Raw genomic sequence first — 12,484 nt, forward strand, 5'->3', positions numbered from 1 at the left:
AATTATACTATAAAAACCTCTTCACATCTAAAGAAAATTGTAATATAAATTCTTCAATGTTTAATCATGGTGTAACATTAACAGAGACAGATGTACAAGAATGTAGTAAGGCTCTAATAAATATGAAGAACGGGAAAAGTCCGGGATCTGATGGACTAACAGCTGAATTTTATAAAATGTTTTGGAAAGACCTAAAATACTTTGTTCGAAACTCAATAAATTTTGCATATAAACATGGGACTTTATCAGATTTTCAATGCCAAGGCATAATTACATGTATTCCCAAAGAATCAAAAGACAGACATTATCTTAAAAACTGGAGGCCTCTAACATTGCTTAATATTGATTATAAAATTTCTTCTGCTTCAATTGCAAATAGAATAAAACAGGTGCTTCCAAACATAATTAGCAATACACAAAAAGGTTTTATGAAAGGAAGTTTATTGGGGAAAATACGCGATTAGTTTTTGACTTGATGCATTACTTAGAGGAAAATAACAGGTCTGGGTTATTATTATTGGTAGATTTCGAGAAAGCATTTGACTCAGTTGAATGGAAATTTATATATAGAGCATTGCAGTCTTTTAATTTTGGTGAGTCTCTTATTCAATGGATCAAAACATTTTATCATAATACTAAAAGTAGGATGATTAATAATGGGCATTTTTCAGATTTTTTTAATATACAGAGGGGTTGTCGTCAAGGAGACTCTGTTTCACCATACTTGTTTATAATTGGAGTCGAAATATTAGGTTTAGCTCCTAATAAAAACAATGGAATCAAAGGTATAAAAATAGAAGACAAAGAATATTTACTAGGGCAATATGCGGATGATGCTTTTCTGTTTCTGGATGGTTCTGAAAACTCACTTTCAAATACAATTAAAACTTTTCAATATTTCACCTTGGTGTCTGGCCTTAGACTTAATATACACAAATGTAAGGTAATGTGGATTGGAAGGAATAAATATTCAGATAGGATCTTATGCCCTGAGCTTAACCTTCAATGGTCAACTGATAAATTTCAACTTTTGGGAATAAACTTTTCATTAGAATTGTCTGAAATTATTGAAATCAATTTTAAGGATAAGCTAACTAACATTAAAAAACTATTAGGTAAATTACATGAGTTACGACAAAATAGAGATATAATTACTCCAAATGATGAAGCAAGTTTATCTGATTTTCAGAAAATAATGGTTCAAAATGACTTGAAATTTGTATATAAATCCTTACTGAACAAACATAAAATAGATCCTGTAGGAAAACAAGCCAAATGGAATAGAGATTTAAATGCGAACATAGAAACTAAGATAGGTTGGAGTAAAATATATACATTACCAAAATACTGTACAATAGAAACAAAAATGCAAAATTTTCAATTTAAACTACTACACAGAATTTTGACTACTAAAGAGTTTTTATATAAAATCAAAATTACTGGTGATGATAAATGTACATTTTGTAAAAATGAAACTGAAACACTAATACATTTGTTTTTCAATTGTGTAATTGTTAAAAGAATTTGGAATGAATTTAAGGTATGGATAAATTCAGTAAGTGATAATTTTGAAATTGATTTTTTCGATGCTTATGATATACTCTTCATTTGTGAAAAGGGCCCAAAAGTTATAAATCATCTAATCCTAACCATGAAATATTACATTTATATCTGCCGATACAAAGAAATTCAACCAACATTTACAGAATGTAAAACTCTCATTTATCAACAAAATGAAACTGAAAAATTTATTTCAAAAATTAATAATTCATTTGAAAAATATCAAGCAAAATGGTCTCCCCTAAACATTTAAAGGGACAAAAGTACATCCTACACAGCATAGTGACAACCTTACTTTCTCAATCAGGTAGTGATTTATATATATATGTTATCGTATTAATGTCAAGATTATTGGTATATCAATGGTAAAATCTGTTTTGTATTGTTACTGTATATGTAAAGTATGTCCATGTTTTATATGTATTGTATATGTCATTGTCTTTTGTTAATAAAAGTTTGGAAAAAAAAAAAGAGTTTAATTCCGAAAGTAAAATACGGGTGTGCCGCATATATTGCTCGTGGCTCCAAACCCTACGGTAGCATACATGTATTGTAGTAGAAATCTAGGGATTAACAGTACAAAATAAAATCGGGCACAAGTTTTCAAATTAATATGAAACTTTTTCCCATTAAAAATTTTACAATTTTATACAATCAAGATGAAATATTTGGATATATTTTTTTTTGAGAGAGAGGAGGAAATATTGTATTTATGTGAACTTAAATAATCATGGATATTTAATGATTACAATTGATTGAACAATGCCGATGCCGATAGTATAAGCTTACACTGTTCACTTTAGAAACCACTATTACTAATGTCCGTCGCATTCTGTGCCACGGTTTACTTCTGAATTCACATTAAACCCCTCTACACTTATTTTTACCATTTATTGAAAAAAAGAATTTTATATCTCTCGTTTGTATCCACTTGTCAAGATTCGTGTATAAAACCGGGAGAAATGTAGGAAAAAATGTTTTTCTCAAAAAAATATATGAAATCTATTTTTTCAACTTTCTGTTTGCTGTTTTATAAACTCTGTGACTTTTATTTGAGTATCTGTATGAATCTGCCTGTAACCAGATTCTCCCTGATATTATTAACTTTAATTCAATTTATATTTTCAATAAAAAGGTAACATGTAAGCATTTACAACAATAAATAATAGTTAAATGTACACGACACGAAATACCTATAGTTTTACTTAGCATCGCATATAAAAAAGTAGAGCATTTACTTACACCTCTTACAAGGTCAACCTTTATCTTCTGAATGACCGTGTACACTCTCCCGTGAAATGCTCCTTTATTACATATCATTATTATCTATGACGATTTTCATTCGTCAATGTGATCATGTGACTAAATTTCATACGTTTACCAGTGTCGCGCATTCACACTGTTGTTGTAAAATGATTACCAAATAAAGTGCGTCAAAAATTCTGGTTTAAGCTAGAAAAATCTGCTTTTATGGCTTAAACGAAACTTAAAATGAATAAATAAAATGTTTATACATGTATGTCACTCATTCAAATTATGTATTTTGGTGGTTCAGATCTTCTTTTTGAACAGTTTTGTGTATGCATATATATATATATATTATAGGATTAGCATACAGGGTGTCTAAGCTAATATCAACGAGTTTTGTGTGGTTGTTTTTGTTTTTGAATCTATAAAATATAATGGAGGCAGCCTGGTAAGTTTCATGTGTCTTTCTTTATTGGGGTCGCAGCTTCAAGTGCTCCAAAACATGTCAATACATACAGATAATGAATACACAGAAATTCTTGTTATTGATTACCTAAAAATCAACCACGAATTAAACCACATTTTGGATCAAATTACATTACAAGAAAGATCCTGTGTATGTACAGAAGAACTATTGTTACTGATATGCAATATCAGTAGTGAATTAAATCACTAATTGGATTCAATTACAATACAATAAGATCCAAATGTAAAAATAAAGTATGAGCAAAATGGGGAAAATAAGGTAGAGCTATACTCTGACTTGGCTGTGGAGGTAAATGACAAAGGAATAACTGTGCAGTAGCTCGGGACTTATTGTAGTAAAATAATACATGCAGAATAGCGTTATAGAAAAATAATCATAATCATTAATTACTCCAAAATGGTAAAAATAAAAAGTAACTATTTAAAACATAATGATACTGTATGAAAAAATGAAGTTATTTATAAAAAATGAATTATTACTTCTTTAAGAAATCAAATATTCAAAACTATTTGAGTCTATACATTGTAAATATTAAGAAGGGCACCTGACAAGAGTGTTTATTTACATTAGGAACATTTACTTCCTGTTTATATGCCTAGCTTCCGGTTTTGGAATGAACTTCCGGTTTACGAAATAAATTATTGAATGAAGTTCGTAGGGGGGTATTTACAATGTCTTATATATCATGTAAAATAAAATGATACCAAATTACGTTTACTAAGATGTTTAACTATTTCAGCTAACGCATCTTGTATCACATGCCAAACGTTAGGGGTATAAAGTACATAACAAATAAGACGAACAATTCAGAAAATCTGTCATGTTAACGTTAACATCAGGGGACTTTCTGCTTAATCGCATTACACGATAATATACATAAAACATGATTTCTTACTGGTAATGTTAAACTGCACAGCTTTCAACTTAATAATCGGTACTTACTCTTGATCGAGCATTGTCAAACTGCTATATGTACAACGAGAGATCATCATTATCTTTCAGGTAAAACTACACAAGCATGTGCTCTTTTATCTTTCAAGACGGATGTTATGAGTTTGGGAAGGGAAGTAACTCTATTTCAAAATTTGGAACAATTTTGCACAATCAATACGGTAGCAATACCAAAATCTTTGATATGTACAAATTTACAACAAAATAGCAATATGCCAATTTAAGTAACGATCTCTCTTTTAGTTTGGATACTTATTTATGCTTTATCCTTTCTAACACTTTGTTTCTCAAAAATAGGAAATTTTTCTAAAGAAATATACAAAGTTTCCAATACAAAACGACATTATTTCTGAATGTCTTAAATCAAATTCTAGTTATCAAATTTAACAAAACTTTACCGTACATGGATTTTAAAATCTGAAGGTCGAAAAGATTATGAGAGGGAAAACTATGAATTCTCTGTTTCGCTTAAATCAAGAATAATCAAATAAAATGTAATAAAAATACAAAATCAAATATTAACCAACACATGAAAATCTCACACAATGATTATGAACATCTTCAATTAAAAAAAGACAAATAAAATATAAAACTAGAAATTGTTGTTAACAATTTGGCGGGCTTTTCACTTCTCTGGCGACAAGTTGACCGGAAGTTGACATTTATCCTGATAACGATATATGAAAAAGGTTCCTTGTTTGTAAGTCTCTACAACATATCCAAAGATGAACTTTGAATCTTGAAACGTTAGGAGATATAACTACATAATAACGAAGAAATACACTTTTTAAAGGTTCAAACATATTTGACCCCTGTGACCTTGAATGTCTGTCAAGGTTATTCATATTTGCAAGCCTTATAATGTAACATCTGATGATCATTTCATCCCCAATATTAGTTCTCTAGACCTTGTGAAACTTGACAAGAAGATTGTTGAACACTGGTACCCTATTTTGTATATTTGAACTTTGACCCCTATCGGAAACCGGAAGTTGACATTTTGCTTGAGGTTTTCCTAATGACAATCACTAGGAAGTGTCCATAGAAGGTTTATAATCAATTTTCATCATTGTAAGCCTTCTAGAAATTGAGAAACTGTCATTTAACAATTTTTAGTTAATTGACCTCTGTGACCTTGAAAGTGGGTCAAGGTCATTTATATTATCAAACTTTGTTGCCAGTTACATATTCCTTCTTGTATATGAAATATGAAGCCTCTAGGCCTTCCAGAACTTCAGAAGAAAATTTTCAAAGATTGGTACCCTTAATAGCAATTTTCAACTTTGACCTCCTACCGCAAACCGGAAGTTGAATTTTGAGGTACGTTTCTCTTATATCACTCGACAGGAAATGTCCACAGAACATTTATGTCCAAAGTTGAAGACTTTGGGCAGCTTAACAATGGAGAAATTACCATTTAACGATTTTTACATAATTGACCCCTGTGACCTTGAAAGTGGGTCAAGGTCATTTATAGTAACAAACCTGATAGATAATTGATCAGACATCTTACACATGAAATATCAAGACTCAAGGCTTTGCAGAACAGACAGACATATTTGAAACTTCATACGATGTTAGCTTATGAGTAAATACAGAGTGTGATTCAGTTTGGGGTCGAAAGGTTAACTGCGAATGTCACTGTTGCTAAAAATAAACTTTTATTGTTGTTTGGTTTCCAGATGAAAATTTCAGAGGGGATAGATGGACTGGCTTGAAACTACATACAATGTTAGCGTCTGAGGTGATATAGAGTTGGATTGAGTTTGGGGTCAAAGGGTCAATTAACTACGAAGTCAGTTACGAAAAATAGTTATATTTTGGTTTCCAGATGATAACTTGTGATAGACAATTAAAATAAAGTTAGCGTCATTCAACAGGAAGGACTCTGTTTATTTTGTTTCGCGGGACACTCGCCTTTTCTTACCGTTTTTAGTTTGACATAATTTTTGCCGTCCGCACTCCACGAATGTTCTACACAACCCAGCTGGTTAGCCTGAGAAAGAGCTCGATGGTTCTGCCTCGTCAGGTCTTCAAACACATATTTACCAGAGTTCTTGAGTACCTTCCGAGCCTGTAGCACTTGGATCTTTTTCCTTCTTTGGACGAATTTGCAAATAATGGCACGCGGTTTTTTGTTCGTAAACGGCCCAAGTCTGTGCGCGATATCTATGTCCTCACTTCGAAGATCATCGTTCACACACTTCACAACTTTGGAAACACACTCCCCCACAGTCTCATGTCGATTTACGTCCTGTATTCCTATAATTCTTATGGAGTTTTTTCTTCCCATCTAGTCTAGTAATTGTCTCTTTCAGAAAATTTCTGCCTCCATATCAAACACTCTCAAGCTTCTCTATAATTTCCTTGTTTTCCAGTCGTATTTCCTCTCCTAATTTATTCATCTGTAGTACCACATCCTCACGTGTCACCAAAGTCAAAAGCACCTTATTTATCTGTAGTACCACATCCTCACGTGTCACCAAAGTCAAAAGCACCTTATTTTTCTGTTCCAACTTTTCATCAAAATCTGTAACATAAATTCTGATGAGGAAACATCACTTAGATTTGCTTTCCTTCGAGCACTGGCACTTGTGCTAGCACTAGTACTAGCACTACTATTTTTGGATGTCGGCATTGTCCACTGTATATATGTATAGTGCATGCTATACGCCGTAGAGTACAGGTATGTAGATCTACCTGTATGTACCGAAACTCATGTGCGCGTACGTGAGTTGACAGTGGTCACTACTTGGTCACTGAAGTATGTCGTAGAAAGTCTTTGTTCCAAATAAAAAACCTATAAATTCACACCACGAAATTTCTTTTTCTACATCCAGAGCTCTATAGGTGTCACGAGCTGTCTAGAAAACATATTTTACCAACGTTTTCCCGAAAAGTACACGTTATACGTGTACAAACTTGACTTTTGTAGAGACCGATGTGTACTACGACTGTCCAGGTCAACGGCGACCTTGACCTCCTATTACAGTTTTTTTTTTTTTTTTTTTTAAATAAAACTAAACAAAAATATAACAATGTTTTATTTTTGTTTTAATTTCGTTTTTGTTAAGGAAACCTTTTAGTCAATTTTTTTAGACATCTGATAGTTCCTAGTCATTTTTCTATCTAAACGTTAACGTTTCCTTAAAAAGAAAGTTGTGTTGGCTAGAACATGGAGATCGATTGTTCGAATTGAATAGTTTTCAATTAGGTAGGGTCTTTTTCAGATTAAACTTTCGCCTTTCTCCAAAAGATTAAAAAAATAAATGGTTTTTATGTGGTCAGAATTTTAATAAAACACTCAAAAATCGAAACTGAATTCCAATATATACTCAACAAAAAAAAGAAAGGTTAACATGTTTCCTTGGCGAATACCTGTAAATGAGTGAAAACAAAATGACGTTTGTGCAATATTAGAAAATGGTAATGTTTTACATTACAAAATCCAAGGGGGTTACCAAAATCATTCAAGCGTGAAAGTCTGTATTAGCGAAAGAGCTGCACGAGGTTTTCTGCAACTAACTTGTATCTTCGCTTGAATTTCATAAACATTCAAACTGACAACTGTTCCTTAGATCCTTAGGGCTTAGAAATCACCGAATCTTGCTATCTATCAACTTTATCATTATGCCCCGGCTGTCACAAGTACAGAGAGAAAGGGCTGTAGGCATGATCCAGGCTGGGGAGTCCCGCCGTCGAGTTGCACGGCATTTTGGTTGCAGTGTTAAGACAATTTGCCAGTTGGTAAGTCGTTTAAACCAAATTGGGTCAACATCCAATCGTCCCCGAAGCGCAATACAGACTACAAGGACATTGTTTGGGCGTCGTGTGTCTCCCCAAACAGTCCGCAACAGGTTGAGGGCCTACCAATTGAAAGCGCGGCGTCCCTACACTGGACCCAATTTGTTGCGACGTCACCGTAATAATCGGCGTAACTGGACCCGTGTTCACCGTCGTTGGGCCTTACGACAATGGAATAATGTTCTGTTTTCAGATGAGTCCAGGTTTTGTCTGCAACACGGTGACGGAAGGCGCAGAGTGTGGAGGCGACGCGGGGAGCGTTTTGCGAACTGCTGCGTCGCAGAATGGGACCGCTTTGGCGGCGGAAGTGTAATGGTTTGGGGTGGTATTTGTGGGGGGACTCGTACCATGCTTGTTGTGTTAAATGACAATTTAACCGGCATTCGATATCGGGACGAAATTTTAAGACCAGTTGTTCTGCCATTCTTAAGACGCCATAGCGTTGGCGCCATTTTTCAACAGGATAACGCACCAGCGCACACCAGTCGCGTCAGCAGAACTTTCTTGCAGCAGAATAACGTACAGGTGTTAGATTGGCCATCTAAATCACCTGATTTGTCACCGATTGAGCATGTCTGGGACGTTCTTGGCGACGCGTGAGAGAACGTCAAAATCAGCCGTCAAACTTGCAGGAGCTGACCCAAGCCTTGGTCGCTGAATGGAACAACATCTCTCCTCGAATTATCCGCCTGTTTACGAGTTCCATCCGACGACGCTACAATGCTGTTTACTTTGCAAACGGTGGCCATACCCGTCACTAATGTTGTTACCTTTGAAATCGACCCCAATGTCCTTTACAGTCGAATAAAATCAACTGAACGTAAAGTTTTATAATGAGCCATGACTGCAGTTTTATCAGAATTGATCAATTACTTTATTCGTACATGATTGGTAAAGATTTATGAAGGGGTTAATTAATTAATCACAGAATAAAGTAGTGTTACCTTTCTTTTTTTGTTTAGTATATATATAAGCCATGGTAAAACTAACTCGTGAAAAAGAAGGATCTTAAGACCTGGGCCTGTATTCATGAAACTGTTCTCATGCTCAAGCATGAATTTTGTGCTCAAGCCTAATGTCTTGTGTAAGCTAAAAATTAATAAATATGGCTAATTTTGCCAAAGACTTAAAGAAAAAATTTTGAAAGGACTTCAAGTCAAAGTTGTAATCAATGTTTATGTTTGACATTTGTATTATTTTATATGATTGAGGAGAATTATAAAAATGTTTGCTTGAGCACAAAATCTATGCTTGACCATGGGAATGGTTTCATGAATACGGGCGCAGGTGTTGTCATGTGAGCGTCTTCTGCTTCATCGACGACACCCGCCATGTAAATCTTGGTCAATCCCAGTAAGTAATGCCACGTTTCCATATGATAACAATGCATACAACAACAGAACAAACAGGCTGGGGGTTCCCATCGATCGATGATGATAAATAAATGAATACAAACTTAAAAAAATATATGTTGATGTGGAGTTTGCCTTGCTGTTTAATTGTAATATGAATATTGTTTTGTCTAATATTCCTTAAAATGTGTTACTTGTTTAAATTCCATTTTTCCTCAGTTAACAATTGTAGATTAATTGTTATTGTGACAAGAGTGGAATTAATGAAATAATGATGGTGTGTATATTATATGTGTGGTGTACAACACTGGTCTGTCTTGGCGTTTTAATAATATTACACTGTTGTGCTTAAAATCTATGTTCTTTGCATTTGTACCTCTACGTTATAACCACCTCCCGCTATTTGAAGATCATGTCATCTGATAGTCGATTCTAGGCCGAGAGAAAAAAGATGAACATAGTGAAAGGAATATTCATAAGTATAGAGAAGCAAGACGGTTTTGTTTCAGGGCAGTTGTATTGTATACACCTATATGACTAGTCAGGGTATTTCAAATTATTTTGTACGTTCCGGATATTTGACCCAGTGTCCGGGTCCTTTTGTTGGTATGTTTAGTGTTATGTTGTTGATTTCCGTTCTATTAAATGGCGGTAACTGCATGACAATCCAAGAATAGCCATTTGTGATTTTGAACCTCACACAGCCAAGCAACAGGTCATCCCCAACACCCTCACAACATGGTGGAGAATCGGGTGACACACTTGTGTAAGTTTTGGAGGGAATGTGTAGGTACACATATTGTTCACTAAGTCGGCAAGTTTATCAACTTTTGATTCCAGTGCCACTGGCAGTGGGGTTTTGTCCACCAAGAGTAACATTCATGGCCAGTTTCTCAGGTAGAGAGGTTATAAATTTGGACAAAATGTCTATGTCAGTCTTGCCAATACGCCGAGCTTTCTAAATATGCCGAGAATGAAAATCATCCAATGATTCATATTGTCCAAGAGTAAGTTTGTTGAATGCGTTTGTCTCTATTAGTAGGGTCGGGTAGCGGATGTCACAATGATGTATTGTCTTCGGAATAGGGACACCACATGAGACCACGTTTTTGTTTGTAAGTTGTTGGATATGTACCAAGTCTGGTCGGGACCCCTCAACAAAAGGTAAAACAAGGAACACTTCTGTTCATCATTGGTAATCGAATATAATTTCGTATAGGCAATAAATTCAGTCAAAAATGTTTCTGCGTTCTCATGACACTGACCTCCAACTTTATGGAGTTTGGATGTATGTTCTACTAGATTCACCCAGATGGGATCATCCGTGTTGTAAGATTTGGTTCAAAGGGATCAAATACCTATCAGCAGACATATGGACCTACAAAGTTAGAGCTACTAGGCATGGTATACAGTGTACTCGACTGTGCCCATTACCTTCGGGGACGCAGGTTCGTTGTAGAGTGCGATCATCAGGCCCTTTAACCATTGTTTCTTAAACAACTCAGAGGTGTCATTTATGAGCGTTGGCTTGCCATTTTACAGCAATTTGATATCAAGCTGGAAAACAAACCGGTTAGTCAGATGACGGTCCCTGATGCACTATCATGCTGCTATCCTAACCCAGACATGGACATTATGGAAGTTAGTTGAGAAGGACCTTAACTTTCCCTCTGTGCCTGATCCTCATGCTACCGGAGTTACACTTCCTGACGGGCAGAAGTTAGGTTCTTTACTACATTCTGACAGTAGTGATGATGTTGTAGTCAATAACATTTGTGTTGTACCGTCGTCTGTTCTACAATCGGATATTATCTGCAAATGAGCATATGACGCTGATACTGAGGATTTTGATACCGAAAGTGCTGCTATCTCAACTAACATTTTGCGAAAGCGCTCTCGAGTTCGGAGAAAAGTGAAGGATGTCACAAGCGACCCTGGTCGTAAGCATGTTAACTTTGATCGTGAATTAACCAGAGACGATGTGAAACTTATAGGCGCTAGTTTGGTCTGTAATACAGATACTGTTGCAGTCCTACCGTCGATGTCAGAAACAAATGAGGACAAACAAGCTGTCAGAATATGTGAGAATGATGTCTTTGAAGCCACTACAGAAGATGAACAGCGTCATGTCACATTTAGTGAGGATACTACTGTCACTGATGTTAGCCCAATGGTTAACCCATATCTTCAGTCTACAGACATTGATACCAGTCGGGATGAACAGTCATTGCTGGAATCCCCCATCCCATCAGATGGAAGATTGTCGGAGATTTTACAACCAATTTCGTCCAATCCTTCATATACTGACATTACAGACTCTGAAATTGTGAAATAAAACATTGCTACTAGTCAACATGTTATTTTTCATGCGCCTGGTCATACGTTCACTAAGGAAACAATCGGAGATCTTCAGCAGAAAGATGAGAAGTTCAGAACAATATTTCATATTTGAAGGATGATATACTCCCAGATCCCCTAAAAGCAACAAGACGAGTTTTCCTGGAGAGCTCGGACTATGCTTTCATTGACAACATGTTATTCCACTCGCGGGTTGCCAAATCTAAACGTTTGAAACATTATCAGTTGGCATTACCTGAAGACATGATACCGACGATTCTGACTCTCTATCATGATTCTCCTGTTGGAGGACACTCTGGAATAAGGAAACACTTGATCGCATTCGTGAACATTATTACTTTCCACGCTTATCTACCATTGTCTCGGAATATGTACGTTCATGCCCTGATTGCCAACAACGAAAGGTACTCCCAGTGCCTCAGCGACATTATATTGCTACTTTACCTACCCCATGTAACCCTTTGGAAGTGTGGGAGATTGATCTTTATGGACCATTACCGATTACTCCCTCGGCGAAATCATCTGTGTTTACTACTGTCGACATGTTTTCTAAGTACGTATATGCTATTCCTATTGCCAGTAGTGACGCTTTTCCGTTCTATTAAATGGCGGTAACTGCATGACAATCCAAGAATAGTCTTTAGTAATTTTGAACCTCGCACAGCCAAGCAACACGTCATCCCCAACACCCCCACAACAGTTGGAGGAGATCAGAAGAGGTCAT

Source organism: Ylistrum balloti, unplaced genomic scaffold, assembly GCF_031769215.1.
Source record: "Ylistrum balloti isolate Yb309-2 unplaced genomic scaffold, AGI_CSIRO_Ybal_v1 Utg370958, whole genome shotgun sequence".
In the NCBI taxonomy this organism is placed as follows: Eukaryota; Metazoa; Mollusca; class Bivalvia; order Pectinida; family Pectinidae; genus Ylistrum; species Ylistrum balloti.